Genomic DNA, 19,264 nt, shown 5'->3' on the forward strand with positions numbered 1-19,264 from the left:
AGTCTTTGAGGATACAATGATTTAAACTGATTTCCTCGTTTGTCCACGTTTTAACCCAGTATATCACTGGGGCCTCTGACTTCGGAGAGTCCTTCACCCCGGCGCGCAAGTACACTGTTTGGGGGATGGGGCAAGCACTCTGCTAAGTTGGGGGGGCGGGCAGGTTTGATCCGTGTAGCAGGGGGGCAGGGAGGGGGGGCGGTTAAGGGAAGGGGGAAGGTTATTGTTCTGGATCATTTGGTCCTAAAGGTTACAGGTTTGACTCACAACAACACAGTGCAGTATGACACTACCACTGCGAAGCGTCACAAGACACACGAAAGGGCATACGAAAGTAAGTCTATTGGCGATACACCTGTCTCGCCCCTGGTCGGACGCACTGCCCCACGTAGGAGGCGGTGGGCCCACCCCCAGGTGAGGTTCATCCACGGAGTAAGGGATAGAATGAATCCAAAGGTACTAGGTCGGCCCCGCTACAAGCCACTGCCATGGCCAGAGTAGATCGAGTCACCCGACAGCCCCGCTACAAATTATGTCATGGAACGTCAGGGGACTGGGTGATAAGATTAAAAGAGGCTTGGTTTTTCAGGGAATTAAGAGATTGGGTCCTGCCCTGGTCCTTTTACAGGAGACACATCTAGTGGGCGCTGCTACACAGGCGATGGATAGACGGGGCTACCGCATGATTGCACACGCGGAATTCACCTCAGGGTCACGTGGCACAGGCATACTGATACGAAAATCCTCCCAATACATAATACAGACCACCAAGATAGACGACCAGGGCCGCTTCGCGGCGGTTCATGGCCAATGAGAAGGCAGGCCATTGAATGTGGTCTCGGTTTACATCCCACCGGGACTGCATGCCGTGGCACTGCCAGACCTCGGCAAGTTCCTCTTAGAACTCCCAGAAGGAGATTTAATCATTGGGGAAGATTTTAACACAGTACTACATAGCACTCGTGATAGATTCCCTGTGCGAGCACACGTAGAAGGCCCCAACAAACTTAATGGATTCCTGGAAGCGCAAGGGTTGGTGGATGTATGGCGCCTACTGCACCCAGAACAACTGCAATACACCTATTACTCAGCAACGCACAATAGCCTGTCCAGGATAGATTACTTCCTCACATTAGGGAACGGTCTCCTTACCATAGACGAAGCACAGATAAAACCAAGGGGTATATCGGATCATTCACCAATTACTTTAACCCTGTCTAGTTTAGGAAAGACTCGTAAAAGGATTTACCCGATCTTTCCGGGGTATCTTAAAATTCCATCCGTTAGTAAAGACCTGAAGAAAGCAACCCGACATTACTTTGAGGAAAATCAGTCCTCTGTAGAATCACCTTTAGTACTATGGGAAGTGTACAAAGCAGTGTTCAGGGGACAAGCCATTGCAGTGATAGCACACCACAAGAGAACGCAAGGGAGGGAAGCTTTAGAGCTGGACTTTGAACTCGAAAGAGCCAACACTGCCCATATGGCGGATCCATCGGACGACACACTACATTCCCTACAACTACGTCAACGCCTCCTTGATGACCATCTGAGGCGACTGACCATGGCAGACATCGCAGCCACCAAACACAGGGTCTATGACATTGGGGACAAGGCTAGTAAGCTCTTGGCGTGGCTAGATAGGAAGCAGGGGGGCAGCAGGAATATACTACAAATTACAGACAGACGAGGGAGGAGCCTACCGACGAACGAAGATGGCCGCATAAACTCTCGGCTCCGATGACCTCCGCCTGTCGCTTGAAGATCCTGAAATATATCCTGCTTTTGCGCCTCACCCCCGTGCGGGGTAAGCTTTGCCGACACTGGCGGTGTGGTCCCGAGAACTTTCCCACCCTGATTGGCGGAGTTGTGTCATGTGAAAGATCTTGGCCTAGAGTCGCCTGTAAGCCGGGACCTCGATTAATGACCCAGCCGGGTTACAGTGCAACAGCGGCGGCTGGGTGCCCCAGACGCGGTACGGACGATTAACCTGGAGTGTTTCCCAACCCTATATTGGTGAGGTGCCTGCGGTCCTGTACACACTGCGGAGGTGTACGTATCCTGAAGGTGGCTGAGAGGTCGGGGGTCCCCTTCCCGGCGGTCGGCCACCTCGCCGGGTTGGTGCCGCCGCCCGAGAGGCCCCGTCACTGCTCGGAAGTGCGCCTCCAATCCCCGCCTGCCCGACCCGCACTTCGGTCCCCGGGAGAATCGGGTGCTCTGAATTCAAATGTCTGGAGCTGACTGTGTGGAGGCGGTGTGGGGTAATAAAGAGCCGTCTTTGAGGACCGTGATGGCCGCCATTAGGGAGCTATGATCCTTCATGGCCTCTACCCTCCAGAAGACGATCGCGGATGTCATCGAAACTGCCCGATCGTGCAAGGACCCTGACCTGCCTGTTGCCCCTAAGCTGGCTGTTTTGACTACGGTATTCCCGGTACCAACAAATCGAGACTCCCTTCATGTCGCAGCCTCGCAATTGTCCCCTGGAACACAATGTTCTAGTGGACCTGTTGTCCCGGAGAGACGCCCGCCATTATCGGCGCATCCGTCCACGGAAGTGTTTCTGGTTTTCTCTTCTCCTGAGCCTACGGCTAATACGACCCGGCGGATGCTGCGAACATTACTCGATTGTTTTGACTTTGCCCAGAGTTTGAGATCGACATGGTCGTATTTTAGCTGGAAGACGCCAAGTGTCATGGCGGCTGTGGATCGTGACGGACTGAGGTGCTTGATCGGACCCCTTATGCAGGTTCACAGACTGGCTGGGACTTTGATCTTTCCGGGATACGTGCTGGTGCAGTTGGCTGAACTCACTGTGAACATTCGAAGGGGTCAAGGGTGAGACTGCTGTAGATCTCGACTTTAGGGGTGAGTGAAGTTCGGGGGATCCGCCATTTTGTTGCTTACAGGTGGTGGGGCGGTGTCGGACGCCTTCCCTGGGTTTTATTTTAAATAACTTGCTTATATAATCGCTAGGCTTAGGACTGGGGCTGTGCGTCGCAGGGGGGGGTAAGGGGACCGAGGGCAAATGTGATTTTTCTTCTCCTCCGTCTTTTTTCCTTTTCTTATTTTTTCCTTTTTCTATCTTTATATATTTCCCTTTTCTTGCTATATTTCGGGTTTTTGGAAGCTGGGCAATAGGCACGCTGCTAGGGGGGTAGGCCGTAGCCATCTGCAGGGGTGCAGGGTGGGGGGGTGGGGATGGGGTATTATTGTTTTTCCGTTTCTTGTTTCTATGGCCTCCTTTTTCTTCATTAGTTTAACTGGATAGTCTGCTCCTTTTGCTTCTTTCTGGGTTCTGGGATTGGTACAGTAAATTACCTGATTTTGAATTCTCTAAGTTGGACCGTGGGTTTCGCTTATAAGTGTTCCTTGTTATGCCTCTCCATGTACGGGCAATAGCCTGGTGTGCTTAGTGTTTGCTTGCATGCGTATACTGATTACCCGCCTCAAAGATGCCGATAGATATGTTGGATTTGCTTGCTCACACGCCCAATTGTTTTCTATGATCTAGATTCTGTGACTGATCCCTCCTTTCTTTCCCGTTTTCTGCTCTTTTTTGTTATTATATTGAAATTCATTCCTTCTAACGGTAAATATCCTGTTTTAAAATTTTATAATTAACCTCATTTATCCTGGGCAAAGATTTGTGTGTACTGAAACAGTTCTGGTCTCTAATCCTGCTGCCGTGCCTCCGGGATGTTCGGCTGAATAGCTGTGTGCACCCTGTTTATAAATAAAGGTTTTCATAAATTGGAAAAAAAAAAATTACAGACACACATGGGAAAGTGCATACACGGCCGGAAGAAATCGTGGACGCACTGGCCGACCACTTCAGCGAGGTATACACCCCGGCGGTAGTTGTGACAGAGGAAGAGGCTCGGGTTGCCCTCGGTCATGTGTCCCTGCCGACACTGACGGAGGAAGCGGCGAAAGACCTTGATTCCAACTTGACAACTGACGAAATTCAATTGGCTATTAATGCAATCCATTCGGGCAAGGCTTTGGGCCCAAACGGGGTGCCCATTGAATGGTTTAAAACAATGTCAGAATCCCTGAGTGAACCCCTTCTACAGATGTATGTGGAAAGTAGGGAGAAAGGTACGCTGCCCCCAGACCAACGGATGGCGACCATAGTGGCCATTCCGAAGCCGGGCAAACCGCCTAACGAATGTAAGTCCTATAGGCCTATCTCACTCCTGAACCCTGAAGTGAAAATACTAGCGAAACTATTGGCAAACAGGCTCATGCCGTACTTGGACCAATTGATCCACCCAGACCAGTCTGGCTTTATGCCACATAGAAGTACGGCATTGAATCTTCGTAGAGTGCAGGGAGTATTGGCGAGAACCCCACTGTTGACGGAACCGGCAGCAATACTGTCATTGGAACCAAAATGGCATTCGACATGGTGGAGTGGAGCTACCTATTCACAGTACTTACCTGCATGTTGTTTTGACCAAATTTTATCTCATGGATCCGGTTACTATACAAAGACCCAGTGGCACGAGTAGTAGCAAATGGTCACATATCACGTGACATACACTTGGCACGGGGGACTAGGCAGGGATGCCCACTCTCGCCCATCCTCTTTGCGTTGGTTTTAGAGCCTCTGGCAGTCACTATTCGGAAGACGCCGCTATTGAAGGGGATTAGATGGAATCATAACTGGGAAGATAGAGTGTCCTTATACGCAGACGATATGTTGATTTACCTCACGGACCTGGGCAGCAGTATCCCGAACCTCCTATCAATATGCAACTCACATGGGCGGGTGTCCGGCTACACTATTTATTGGTCGAAATCGACAATTTATGAGCTTAAGGGTCCACTCCCGACCCTTCCGGAGTCCTGCCCTCTGGAAGTGGCTACCACTTCCTTCAAATACCTAGGAATATATGTCACCCGAGACGCCACAGAATTCTCTAGTCGTAATCGGCAACCCCCTCTCATTCGACTACGTAATGACGTACAGCACTGGAAGGAACTTCCATTGACGCTGTTGGGCAGAGCAGCATTGTTTAAAATGATGGCACTGGCGCGCTTTCTGTACATACTTGAAAATACTCCAACATTAATACCTACCAGTTACTTTCAGAAGGTGACTGCACTGATATCGGGTTTATTATGGGGGAATCGGCCAGCCCGAATAGCACACGCGAAGCTTAACAGGAGCTGGTACGACGGCGGGATCGCATTACCTAATATGCAATTGTACTACTGGGCGGCTCAGCTCAAGATTCTCAACAAATGGGTTCACGCCCCACAGGATGACCCGGCGTTTAAGGTGGACAGGGCCCAATTGGGCACCAACAGCTTGCTAGCACCTCTGTATCATAAGGGTACTGCGGCGAAACTGATGGGACCCACCAAACATACAGTACAGCTGTGGTATAAGGCGCAATCGAAATTACAATGGGAAGGAATCATCACGAAACTCACACCACTGTGGGACACCAAGGCACTGGGACATTTGAGGCGTACTAAGGGTTTCACCCAGTGGGACAACATTGGCATATCAACAGTGGGAGACATGTGGTCTAGAGAAGGGGTGGTCCCATTCGCATCCCTTCAGGAGCAGTATGAATTGGGAAACACAGAACTGTTTAGATACATACAAATTAGACATGCTCTTCAGGCAGTGATCCCGCCAGATACCACACCCCCGGAGTCCTCACCGCTTGAAGACCGTCTGCTTACAGACTTTATGCAGGAGGGTGCGACTTCCTTAACGTACCGTAAACTGCTCAATAACCTACCTGACCCACTGGGGAAACTAAAAGATAAATGGGTGGAGGATGTCGGGGAATTTGACAAATCTGACTGGAACGCAGCTATTGCGTCCCCACGTGAGGCAGGCATATCAGCTAGGTTCCGCCTGGTACAACTGAAAATCCTACATAGGATATACTACACGAGAACTACTCTACACAAATTGCAGAGGGCGGATCACCCATATTGTCTTAGGTGTTGCGGTGAAGAAGGCACTTTCATACATACACTTTGGAGCTGCACGGGCCTCGTGGGATATTGGCAGCGGGTACTCCGTACCATCGCACAAACACTACAAACCTCACTAACACTAGACCCACGTGTGTGCCTGCTAAATGTGTGGGGGCCTACTGACTTAACATATTATGGTAGGCTGTGGACCACGATAGGCCTCATGACAGCCAAACGGGACATTGCACAAAAATGGGGGACGGCGGAGCTCCCCACCTTGGCACAATGGAGTAGGAATATGCATACGCTCATGATAACAGAGGGCGGTGTACAAGGTGAGAGCCAACCCGCGCAAGTGGAATGGATTTGGCAGCCCTGGAACAACTACAGAGGGGACATTTGCGAACCACTACCGGAGGATGATATTGATAGTTCTGAGGATGAGGCAGAAGTTGTCTGATTGGCAAGGGGTACAAAATGAGGCACGCACAATGGACATAGGCCTTATCTGATACAGGAGGAGCAGGTGGGGGGGCGGTTGGAAGGGGAGGTGGAGTCAGGTGAGGCTTGAAGGTACGACATCTAGCAGGGTAGCGCTGATACCGATAAGCAGGAAATATACTGTGTGTGTTAATACTGAGTCACGTATTAAGTTTTTGTTTCACATAAAATACAAAATGCAAGTTGTTACTATATCCGTATACAAATTGTTCCTAGAGATCCAACAAAGTATCAGATCCATAGAATACCAACGACCGGAGAAGGCCCGAACGCCTGCATGTATACCATTCGTATGGAACCCTTTGAGCCGGCCTCAGGGTTGTAGGCACACATATGTACTGTTGTTGGAAATGTCAATAAAATCTTGCAATAAAAAAAAAAATAGCATGTAATTAACCTGTCAATATCGGAATACCCATACTTGGTCATGTATTCATATCCGGCTGCTCAGACTCACAATCAGGAGCCGGGTATAAAATGTGATTGCCGCTAGCTCTCCTCACACCAGCGGAGCAGCGTATGGGGTAGGACGGTGAATAGTATGTCCCGGACCTGTGAGTATGAAACGGAAAACTTTCATTTCTCCAAACCAACTAAGTAAGTGAGAATGTACTTTAATTCCTACACTATCTCTCACTTCAGATTGCATAAAAAGCAACACCCCAGACGTTCCTATTTGCTCATGAAGCAAGCAAGCAAGCTTCATAAGTAAGACCCAGACTTCCAGTTTATTCTAGTAATTTGTGTATCTTTGTTGTATGTTTTGTCAGTATCTTCTTTTACAAGGCTTATTTAAGCGAATGGTACGGTTCCAGGTGACTGCACCTGCTTGAACTACCCGGTACATGGGTGACCATCTCTTTGTTTCTTTTTTCCTACAGGTCAATGTACTTGTAGCATACCGCTGTAGGCACATTATAGCCTCTTAGTATTTTCACTTTTGATATTTATCAATTTTATTACATTTTGATACATAATTTAAAAAAAACGTGAGTAAGGTGGGGAAGTTGTGCCCCCGTCCTGAAGAAGGAGCTTTGCCTCCGAAACATGTTGACGCACACCAGAGGTTCTGTCCATTAACATGACAGGTTTCACCTCACACTGCACTTTTTTTAATAGTACCAGCCGGAGTTAAGAATAATTTTTTTTTCGAGTACACTCACGTGCCAGGTACTTTTTAAACCTTCACCACATCCCACCACTCACTTGTAAATACACCCAATACACATGCACCACATATAGTAACTAACTATAAGTGCTCCCACGTAGTCGTAGGTCGCAGCACGCCGCATCCCGTTAGAGGGGTGCGAAGACCCCGATGATGAAGCATGACACCAAGGGGCCTTTTGGTGTGTGAGGGGTATTTTACAAAACACTAAGTGCTCCAACACCACTTGTTGAACACTTTCCCTTCCTTTTGGATTCTCTTTGTTTAATAAAGTAGTCTGTGGAGCAAGAATCCTTCTCTATTTTGCTCTACCTCCCCATCCTGTTGTTTGTATATTCTGTTTCTCTTATCTTTCTTTTTCCTCCTTGGGGACGCTTTCAGTTGTAGTACGTTCTCCACTTCTACATCCACCGCCGTTGAAGGCTTATGGGCATGTGCAGTCGATTTCCCAAATATTGGATATAGTCATTTTCCTTACAGCCTCTTGTAGGTTCCGCAAAAAAGATTGTTTAGATTTTTAATCTCTTCCCTATCCCTTGTTCTGGTTTTTGCTTGAGATCTCTTATCATGCCTACTGGAAACTCAGTAGGCTGGAGTCAGGCCTTCTGCAAGTCTCTTGCTAATTGTTTTCAGTATAAAATGGAGGAAATATTTAACAGGCTTTCACTGACACTGCTCCCTGCCCAAGGGGGTACCTAGGGCTTACTATAGGGGTGTCTGATTTGCATGGAAAGGGGAGGGTAAGGCCTGGCAAGTGGGTGCACTTTTCAGGACAACATGGCAGTTAGCAAACTGTGCGCAGGCACTGCAGTGGCAGGCCTGAGTTCTCTCTTCAGGGATACTTGTGTGGGTGGCACAAATAGGGCTGCAGGCCCACAAGTAAGATTTTGCATTGCACCAGCCCTGGCACACATAGTGCACTTTACTAGGAACCTTACTAGTAGGGCACACATACCAATTATGGACAACCAATTACCATAACACTTTATACAGGGAGCACTTGCACTTTGACACTGATCAGCAGTGGCAAAGTGCCCAAAGCATCTAAGTCGGCAACATAATGTCAGAAAAAGGTCTAGGAGGAAGGCAAAATGTTTAAGGAACTTTAGCCACAAAGGGACAAGTCCAACAGTTACACCTTTGGCTAGTTTGTTTAAATCTATTGGGTTTTCGTTGGTATCAAATGTGGACGATACCCAGATTGTCCTTTTGCTCTCTAGCAGCAATAACAACACCGGTGAGACATTCTTAAACTGCATAAACGCATGCAGCAATTGAATGAACGACAACTGCATTAAACAAAATTTTGCTAAGACCTATGTCATCTTATTCAGCAACAATGTTTCCTTCAGGTCTCCTTCATGATGGCCCCAAGATCTAGGGACCCTTTCTATGCCAGTTAAGAAGGTATACAAATCATTGCTTTTAAGTGTGCTGATCAACTATAGCAACAGGAATGAACCAGAACTACAATTCCCAGAAAGCATGATGTTGTTAAATGAAAACCAACAGAAACACTGTGCCCTTGGTGACACTGAATTTTCTGGTAATCTCAATGAAACCCCAAAAATAGTCTAAACCAAATATATTCCACGCTCCCCAAACAACTGTCTTTTGCGGACTTTGATTGCATTAAGCGAATTTCATGGGCAAACTGTATAGTTCAGAAGTGGCCTCACTCCACCCTGGAGTACAGTTCTGCTCAAAATCGATACTAGAATCTGATTTTGGCGATTTTGCACTTCCACTCCAACACCACTCATTTCTGAAACTTAATGTGTAACCTTTCCTAACGCATGTTTTTGAAGAGACTAGCTACATATCTGCAGGTCCAAACATTTAAGCTAGAAAAACCTGCGCCCCTTAACGCATTCCACAAATATTTCAGGAAAGCTGCGCAGCAGGACGACTGACAGGCAAACACGCAACAGTTCATCTCCCATCAGCCGGCCTGTCATGATACTACGATTGGATCACGCTGGGTTTTGTTTTCCTCCTCTGCCTCTAAATTTATCCGCCCCGTTTCTCACCCCCCTCTCGCACCCTATTTTTGGCAGCCCTGCCTGCCGCTGCCTCCGCCGCTGGAGGGGAGCTGTTCGCGTGCTGCCCTCTGCTCCCTTGACGTGGCACCGGCGGCCGCCATGTTGCAGCCGTGGCGTCATCCTGCGCGCTGAGTGGCTCGCGTAGGACGACCCTCAAAGGCTCCTCGGAGGGGAGGGGTGGCAACTTGTCTGTCTCACTGTAGGCTGCGAGAGGCAGTTAACGGCGGGTGCTGGGCTGGCTGCGAGCTGTCACCGGGTGCGAGCGAGGAACAGGAGTTCTTGGGACGAGTGACCCGGGTATGAAGACTTCCTGTGGGTGTGAGCGTGAGGAGCGCCGTTTGTGACAGACACCGAGCTGGGCCGTCCCACACTTCAGGAAGGTAAATGGGCAACTTGTCTGATTAGTGAAAACTCTTAGAGGGGCTGACACGAGCCCAGGGCTCCTGCGCCGCTGCTCCACTTATGTAGCAATGCAGAGCCAAAGCGGGGGTCTGTGGCGCCCCGAGAGCCGAAACTCAAACATAGCAATTGAGACAGCATATACACGCATTCGCAAATGACAAGTGAATATATATTATAGGTCACTTGTAGAATGATTTAAGTGTTTAAAGTTTTTCCCAAAAACGTGTGTGTGGAGCAACTTGGGGAGGGGGTCTTCCTACTGTGTTTATTTATTTAATGCAATTTTCTATAGCGCGAACATTACCCGAATGTGTCGCTAAATAATTGCAGTATTGGATGGAGGGGATAATCCCAGCAGTGAAAGGGGAGGTGGTGTAAAGGGCAGTGACATCTGGAGTGTAGTTAAAGAAGTGCTCCTGTTTTTGGTATGGGTGGGTGCCGCGCACCTATGTGCCGCGCACCTATGTGATCTTCGGCTCCTCATGGCGCAGCGGCAGCGTGAGGCGTGGAGCAGGGTAAACTCCAGCTGCAGGTGACTAGGGATAGGCCGCTGGAGTGTAGTTGTAAAGATGGTAAGAGGTGATAGCGCTGGGATATGTCTGTGGTCACAAGGCTGGCAGAGAGAGCACAGCAGCGCTGGGATTCACTGTCAGCGGTCGGAATTCGCAAGTGGTGCGGTCGGGATAATAACGTGGTTGATTGCTACAACTGAGCATCCTACTGGAACATGCTACAGAAGCCTGAGGGTCTTAAGGAGACATACAATTAAGGGTCTTTAAATTGAACCAGATATATTGTAGAGGAATCAATTTACGCAGCATTTCCTTATAGTTCGCGTTTCTTATAATTCAACAGCTGAGTGTAATTAATTAATATACTTAACTCATTGTCTTATTAGTGACAATTTGATGTTGCGCAATGAAGAGAGACTATGGTTCCCATGAGCACGTTCTGCACGTGAGAAACTCCACTGCCTTCACCATAACATGCAGAGCTGTCAGTCGTGCCCTGCTTTGAACACCCATCCACAACCTGTTGTCACACAGACACCTAGAGGCCACTTCTGCGCAATTAAGACCGAATGTTGCGTGAAAAACAGTTCTATGGAAACGCACTCTGGGAAAAGGAGATACTCTTAGGGAATAAGCAACATGTATCGTGGTGTTTGTTATACGGATGCAATGTACCCGGAATTGGTATCGCAAAATTGGATTTCCTGGAGGGTTCTTGCACACATTGCCCAGATAAAAACAGGCCTTTTACAGGTAAAGTTAATGGCAACTGTATTACCGACGGTGCTGTGCACTTGCAGAACCCGTTTCACTGGAAGCCCTCGGGGACTGCAAGAGCTACGTGGGGTGCAAAGTAGGCATGCTTCCAGAGAGCTGTTGGGGCAAGGGTCTCTTTAATGCCACTAGGTGGCGGTAATGTGATTTTTCACGTGCAGTAAGGTTCCTTGGTGGTTTGAGACACATGGCTAAGTCATACCTCTGGCAGGATAGCTCAGGTGGTGGATGCATTTGCTGTACATCAAGTTAAATCTTTTGATTAGAGATAGACACCTCAGTTTAAATTTTTGGTAGGGCACTTTCAGTAAAATTAGAGGAGTGGGCGAAAGATAATTCTTTCTTTATGGAAGTGCAATATGGCTTTCGCCCAGGTTTGGCGACCACCGAGCAAGCTCTGAACCCAACTTTGATCTTAGGAAAATATGCTACGGCAAGGAGAGGGGCCATACGTATGGCCTTCATGGACCTATGCTTTTGACTTAGTGGACAGGGGCATTTTAGGGGGAATCTTGGACCATGCAGGGGTTGATGCTGCATTAGTTCATGCTTTAAAAACTTTTACATCAAGATACCCATATGAGGGTCCGCTATACCCAACAGGGACACTATACTCCCCCTATTCAAGTCAAGCGTGGAGTGAGACAGGGCCGTATTTTGGCCCTTTTTTATTTTTAGCGTATATAAATGCCTTGGTGACCTTTTTAATTTCTTGCACCTGTGACGTCTCCAAAATTGGCACCCGCTGAGTCCCTGTACTATTTTTTGCGGCCGATGCAGTTTTAATTGTGCGCACAGCAAATAGGTTGCAATCACTTTTAAATGGTTTTAATCATTTCATGCAAGATCTGAAGGTGAATGTAAAGAAATTTTATGACCTATGGCCAAAGAAAACCCGGTCAAAAACATTTCTTATTGGGGGGACTGAGGTTCAAAAAACAAAATTTTTAATGAGAACATGAACTAGGAAAGGTTATTAATTCAGAGAAGATGGGATGGAGGCAGCTTCTGAATCAATTTTTCGTTTTGCAAAGAAGTGAGGACAAAACCCCCTCCGGGAAATGATATTGCTCTATAACAGTAAAGCTCTTTGCACTGGCATATACAGGGCCGGGGTACGGGGTAGTCTATTTCTAAGGCTCTACAAGGAGCAGAAAATACATTTTTAAATGGATTATTGGGAACCCCAAAGACCACCCCAAGTTTTATTATCCATAAGGAGCTGGGCGTGGGGTTTTTGGAGGATACAGTAGGCATGGCCTTCATTCAGTTTATGGTGCAAAATTTGGAACACACAGGAACTGGGCTTCACCCGTAATATAATGAAAGATTGCCTCATGAAGACCGATATGATTGCAATACCGTCGCTCAAGTACATTAAGAACACTTTTCGTGATCTGGAACGGAGTGACTTATTTGTAGAACCAGATAAAATACCCCTAAATGCAAAGAATTTAATAAAAGATAAAATATATTGCGTATGGTGAGGACGCTAGGCTCATGAAGGTACTAGACCTGATCACGGTTCAATCATACGTACCTCTTTTTACATCTAAAGGTATGGAGCCCAATTTGACCTGGGTAAATGAACCCGAGCTAAGGTTCTACCTGACTAGGTTACGCGGGAACACTCTTCACTTTTTGGTGGCTTTCCTACTGCCAGGTACCTAGTTTCCATCACTACCTTACAGTCTGTGTGATGGGAAATCACATCAACCAATAAAGCACTTTAAGCTCTTTTGCACTCTATATGCCGCTCTCAGGTTATGGTTTCTGTTCCCAATTTTAGGAGTAAGATGTTTAATAATCACCAGGAGGGTTTGTGTTTATTCCAATGCTTGGAGTCCAAAACTATATGCTGCTCAGTCTTGCATTTTATTACCCAAGCACTGAAACTGAGGAGATATGCACTTTAGCTCAAGTTTACGAGTTTGAAAGGACTTCTATATGTAGACCAAAAAAGCCATCATGAAATTTTGTAATTCACAGGGATTTAAAAATATTTCTTTTAAGTATTCTTACTTTTCTGTTAAATGTAGGGGGCAGTTGATATTGGCATGATTTTATTGTGATTTGATGGTTTTAAACTGTGTGTTTATTGTGCTTTTATGGTCTTTGTGGCCGAATACAGCTTGATGTTGTATTGATTAGAGACAATTTATGGCTCAAAAGGAAGAAGCCTATGATATGGAATGGGGGATAACATCTCGGCACTTGCTTCTGGCTCTCCTCTTCGTTGGCGTAACCCTGATCTCACAATTCATTGAACTGAGGCAGCCCTGCTTGGCACGGTGTCTGTCTGGATCCAAAAACACATGTAACTAGTGGCCTTAAGAAGCAACCCAGGTATACTCTCTCACAAAGTAGACAAATCACAATCTAAGACTTGGGAACGCAAGTACTACCAAAAAAAGTGCGGATCGTTTTTGAAAACAACATGGATAAAAGAAACAGTTTAAAGAGTATTTAAGGACTAAGGGACTGCGAAATGACATCGCCTATGGGCTAGATGTGATCAGTCTTCACTGCTGACACTAGCCATGAACTGGGTTATCGGACAACAGAATTAATGTTGACGACTGCTTCTCTTGTTTGAATAGTACCAGTGCCTTAAATGGGGAAAAAAATAAGTGCAGGTCCTCATCAAAAGGAGTGGTGGACTTGGGGTTGAGTTTTGGGTGAGCTTATGGGCGGGACAAGGGACGGCACTAGGTTTTTAACCTTTCCAAGCTTTGTTAGCAAGAAATCTGCATGCATTGTAAGAGCGCCTGATGTATCTGCCCATCAGTTATTACACTAATAATCATTTATATAGCACTTACTAATACATGTTTATTATTAACAAAAGTAACTCTTTTTTTAGCAACCTTAGAATAACTGAATATTGAGGAAATGCAGTAAAGTTCTAAACATATACGTTGTAGTTTGCATGCATTTCCATGATGAAGGATCATACGTAACTAAGCTATATGACAGGATTTTGACTAGTGATGTGCAGGTAACCCAAGGATCTCGGCAACAAAAATAGTAACTAACTGAGCAATGTACATAAAATATAAATCTGTGATCAGCATGTTTCATGCTATGCTTTCCTGCAGGCACATTTGATTAGAATGCCCAGGGAACTTTCCAGCAAATGCATTAACCACCAGTTACTAAAGTGCCTTTGTACCCTGGGCTAGGTTATGTTTGAAATACAACCTGTTGCGATCGGGTTAAGCAAGCCAGAATAGAGTTATCACATTTGTCTTGTTACCAAATATTTTGTTGTAATGTGTTTAAAAATAAAACCTTTATTACTTTGAGGAAATTTGTGGAGAGGGCAGGTATTTTCTTTCACGCATGCACATTTAATTTAAATTGTTCCTGGATGATGATTTTCAGGCCTGTAAAATAAAGGGCATGCTTAAAAGCGGTACTGCCATGAACAATGCAACCAACACAGCATCATTTTTTGGTTTTACTGTCACTTACTGGGTAAGATGCGAAGATAAAGGAAACACCCCCGAGCTACACTACTTCTCTCATAATCCACAGCGAAGAACTGTGGTTTAGGTGCTCTTGCACCAGCTCAGCCCAGGCCTTCTCCCTGTTTGAAAGACACGCTTTAAGAAATGTGCCAAAGTTGCTGCCGGTTAGAGCTAATGAACGCAGCTCCACCGGTTTTGATGCAAGGCCCCTATGAGTATCGGTACTGTCCTTTTCCAAGGAAACATTCTGGTGCAGAAGAGGAGAAAATAAGGTACTGGTACTTGGTACCTGTGAATACAGGCCCATTTAAAGCACTGATTAGTGGATGTATGATGGAACAACGCATGCCTTAACAACGTGGTCTTTACCAGGTATTAGTCTTGACAGCGCATGTCTGTACCACAAAACCAAGCCAGTGATCAAGGGCGAGGAACGCCCGTAACCCGTATAGACTTTTTGGTAAAATTCCTAATTTGAAACTGGAGATGTGGCTGCTCTGCTTGCCTTGCAATTAAAAAGAAGAAGACACGTTTGTGTGTGGTTCCTTCAATGTTGGGTGCTTCTCATTTGGATATGTTTGTGGCCAGCCCTGGTCGCGAAGGCACCCCACTGCTGACTACGCAGGTCCAGCGCCTTGACTCACAGGGTGCACTGGGAACAATAAAAATGCCCTTGCCACCCAATTAACCTTACCCACCCTAAAAATACCCTTGCCACCCAAATACCCCTACCCAACCCTAAAAATACACTTGCCAGAACAATACCCTTGCCACCCAAATACCCTTACCACTTACCTGCAAAATACTTACATTTGTTTTGTAAAGGCATGTATCGTAAAGGTATATGTGTGGTAAAACGTTTGTGGTAAAGCCATATGCATTGTTAAGGATCGTTGAAAAGGTAATGGCTGTATTGTAAAGGCTGTTAAGGCTCATAAGTACCAACTTCAGTTGCCAGAGATGCAATGTCCAGCACCTTAGTGGTGTACGCTGTGACGGCAGTGTTGGTTTGCAGGCTGTCCAGTTCTTTTATTTCTTGGCTGGTAGTGGCAGACTAGTTAACTGGATACCTTTATAACCGCGTCCAGTGTGGACAGGGACAATTATTCATTAAGTAAGTATTTAGCACAGAGGAGGAGCCTCATCCCAAGGGTGGAGTTCGAGTTCCATCATGTAAGGGTATTGATATTCTAAGGGTTGTTTACTGCAAGAGCTTTAAGTCAAGTCAAAAGTTTGATTCAGACCTCAAACAAGATCAATAATTATTAAAACGATTAAACCTTTATAAAACACATATACAAAAATATACAACAGTTTATAGGAAAATTTGAAAGATTTTAATATTTTACAGCATACCACATCATTCTCCAGAAACAATGATACATCAATTAGTTCATTGGGTCACAAACTATAAAACAATTAAACTATTCTACTTCACATATTCAGATTTCAATACAGTTTCAAGAAAAACTTAAAACATTTAACAACTTTACAACATACAGATTCATTCTCTTGAAGCATTAGTATGTTAATCAGTTCATCACTCTTGATATTTAAAATGTAAGATATAAAATCTGAATAAAACTGTTCCGTACTGGTTCAACAGCTAGACATATATAATAGCATGTCTTAGACCTTCATTTCCACCATGACGAAGATTAGTCTACAGCATCATTGTTGGAATTAGACCAGTGACTTGTGTATGCATTCAGAGGAAGAGCACCGTTCTAAGTAAAATGGTCACTGTTCTAACGCTATGTTTTAGCGTTCGAGATAAATACTTTTGTGGTTGCTTATACTCTATAATATTTGGGAAAGATTGATATAATTTTAAATTCTTATGCTAAATTCCTAAAGCAAGAGCTTTAATAGATCCTCCAAAAAGGTTTCCATTTAAGGTACAGCTCGATGAAAGGAACCGATGGGAAGTAAAGTATGAAACAGAATTAGTTGCTGGCCTACAGGACGAGTATTAAGAATGGGGAAATTAAATAGCAACCAACAACGCATGACAGAACTCACAGTGTGATTGGGAGCAGTGCTTGCTCTATTATTGGCCTATATTGAAGTACTGTCAAGGTTCCGGAAGATCATAGAAGTGCTTGAAGCAAACGCTTGCATGGAAGCCAAAGTAATGGGTTGGAACTGAAGTGAGCAGTCACCAAGCAGGGATGGAAGCAAATTCCTACCTGGAAGTGAAGGTGTGGGCTAGAAGTGAAAGTTCACTCACCAGATCTGGAAGCATATGTTTAAGAAACAAAAGTAAAAGGAGGGAGGCTGAAAGTAAACACTTGCCTCAAATTAAAAAGGTAATAATGGGTGGTAAAGAGTTGCTGATCACAAGATTAAGGATACTAGAAGGAGGGTTTTTAATGTAGGCCACAAACCTCGAGGTTAATAGAAGGATGGCCTTGAATGTGGGGTACAGGCTCAGGAAATGCAATGTGAGGATCATTTGTGACTTTAAAAAAATGTAGTTAAACTGTGACTTGAATTCTTCCAAAGTTAAACTGTTGTGGTCTGTCCTGGGAACACAATCTTCTGGGGTTACTACCACTATGCCCCTTTGGCCGGCCCTCTTCCTGTAGGAGTAAGACTTTGGCTGGACCAAGGTCCTTAGTGTGACACCCCCGCCTTCTCTCCAGGGAGCAGATCCCAGATAAGTTGAGGATCAAGTATACCTTCCTTCCCTTTCACGGTTATTATGGACAATGGTATGTCCCATTAATGAGGGTACACACCCGGGATTTGCCCTGGGGTGGGTACCTATGTAAACCCAGGATACCTAATTGGGGCTTCTCTTTGTCTTGTACCTTAAGGGAAATTCCCACAGCCCACTGTTTTATTTTTATCTTTGAAAGGAGGGGGGGGGCATATTGAAGTATTTCCTTCTCTGTTGAAGTGGTATGTGGACATTAAATACTCATTCCTAAGGAATCGGTGGTATAAAGTGTGACACCAAGAGCTTTAAGCAATTCAGAATGGTTCCAGATAAGCCATGATGACTGCATTGAACTTTAATTTAGAATCAAATGCTCTGAAATGGAGACCATAATCAGGTAGGAGTTGATCTGTGGATGACCAGTTCACTCAGTTGTGTGTTATATTTGTTCTTTTAATGGCATGTCCAGTAGTCTTTACAAGGGTCACCCGGAAATATTAAAGGTCAAAGAAGTAGTAAACAAACATTTGCCCTGAAGTAAAGGTATAGGCTAGTAGTGAGAGGTCTCCCTGCTGGGTAGAAAGCAAATTCTTACTTCAAAGTAAAAGGTGGGGTCTGGAAGCAAAAACTTGTCTGGAAGCATAAGATAGAGGGTGTGGAAAGTTGTTGAACCTTACATATAGTGCGCAAGGCTCGAGGTAGTATAATGTGGGCCTTGAATGTAGGGCAAAATGCTCAGGGTAGTAAAAGGCGGGCCTTGAATGTAGGATAAAGGCACAGGAAATAAAATGCAAGGCTCACTCTTGAGTTATAAATGGCTATAAATTGGAGCTTCAAGTCTTTCAGTTATTCTGTTGTGATCTAAGTAATTGGTGGCATGCTGGAGGGCAACCACGTTGGGGGTGCCTCTGCCTTGTTGTGGTCTACTTGCTTCTCAGCTCTAGGACAGCTTGAAGGCATGTGGCAGAATTTGTACCTGAGGTTTAGGGCAGCTCTTTAGGGTTTGATGGTATACTTTGCAGCTACAAGCTGCCTTTAAAATAGCCTGAGTCATAAGGACCCTGCTCAGATCATGGTGCTGCTTGCTTACCTGTCTTTTGCGCACCTGCTTCCCTTTATCTAACCTTTGTGTAATTGGCAAACAGATGAATAGATTTGTAGGCTGCCCATTTCTTTTTTTTTTAACACAATTTTGATAACTCATGTACATTAAGTATATAACCCTGAGTCTATTTCTTGTTTTAATTTGTTTTTTTGTTAATAATGCTTTTTACTGAATTTATAAGAAGAGCATAACCAATAATAACAACCATCTTTTCCAATAACATAAAAGGGGATGCATTAGATCTAGCATGGTTTAGCCACAAGCATAAAATAATTAGGTGTAATTTATATTTTGGTAGAACGTTGCATAACTGCAAATCCTTCTGTGTGAGAAATTATCAGTTTGTGTGTGAACGTAAGTTATGAGTAACAGAGTATACCGACATAGTAAAACTGGATAGAACATCTGTTTTAGGGTTTCAGATGATCTATGTAATTTTCATAAAATCCTTTTTATTTTTACTATGATTTCAGGAGACTATGTACATTTGGTACAATTATTATCAGGGAGCTCCCCTTAAGTTCCAACAGACGTTAGAAGCATGTCAGGAGGTAGACTAGTTTACAAAGGCATTTCACTCCCCAGTTGTGGAGCCATCTTGAAAGAGTGGGAAAAGGAGAACACCTTTTGAAATATATGTTTTCAGACTGGGGCATTGCACTTGATTGAATTGCCTCCTTGTGAG

At 45.2% G+C, this 19,264-nt stretch overlaps 1 protein-coding gene across 1 annotated transcript in view; it reads left to right on the forward strand.

Annotated features, from left to right (window-relative positions):
- The first annotated feature begins 9,651 nt into the window (after nucleotides 1-9,651).
- Nucleotides 9,652-19,264, forward strand: part of SEC23A (SEC23 homolog A, COPII component) — a 981,910-nt gene continuing 972,297 nt past the window's right edge. Inside the window, exon 1 of the mRNA XM_086937358.1 lies at nucleotides 9,652-10,034. The gene's annotated coding sequence lies outside the window, so the exon portion shown is untranslated. The remainder of the gene's footprint in view (nucleotides 10,035-19,264) is intronic.

Source organism: Lissotriton vulgaris, chromosome 9 (assembly GCF_964263255.1).
Source record: "Lissotriton vulgaris chromosome 9, aLisVul1.2, whole genome shotgun sequence".
In the NCBI taxonomy this organism is placed as follows: domain Eukaryota; kingdom Metazoa; phylum Chordata; class Amphibia; order Caudata; family Salamandridae; genus Lissotriton; species Lissotriton vulgaris.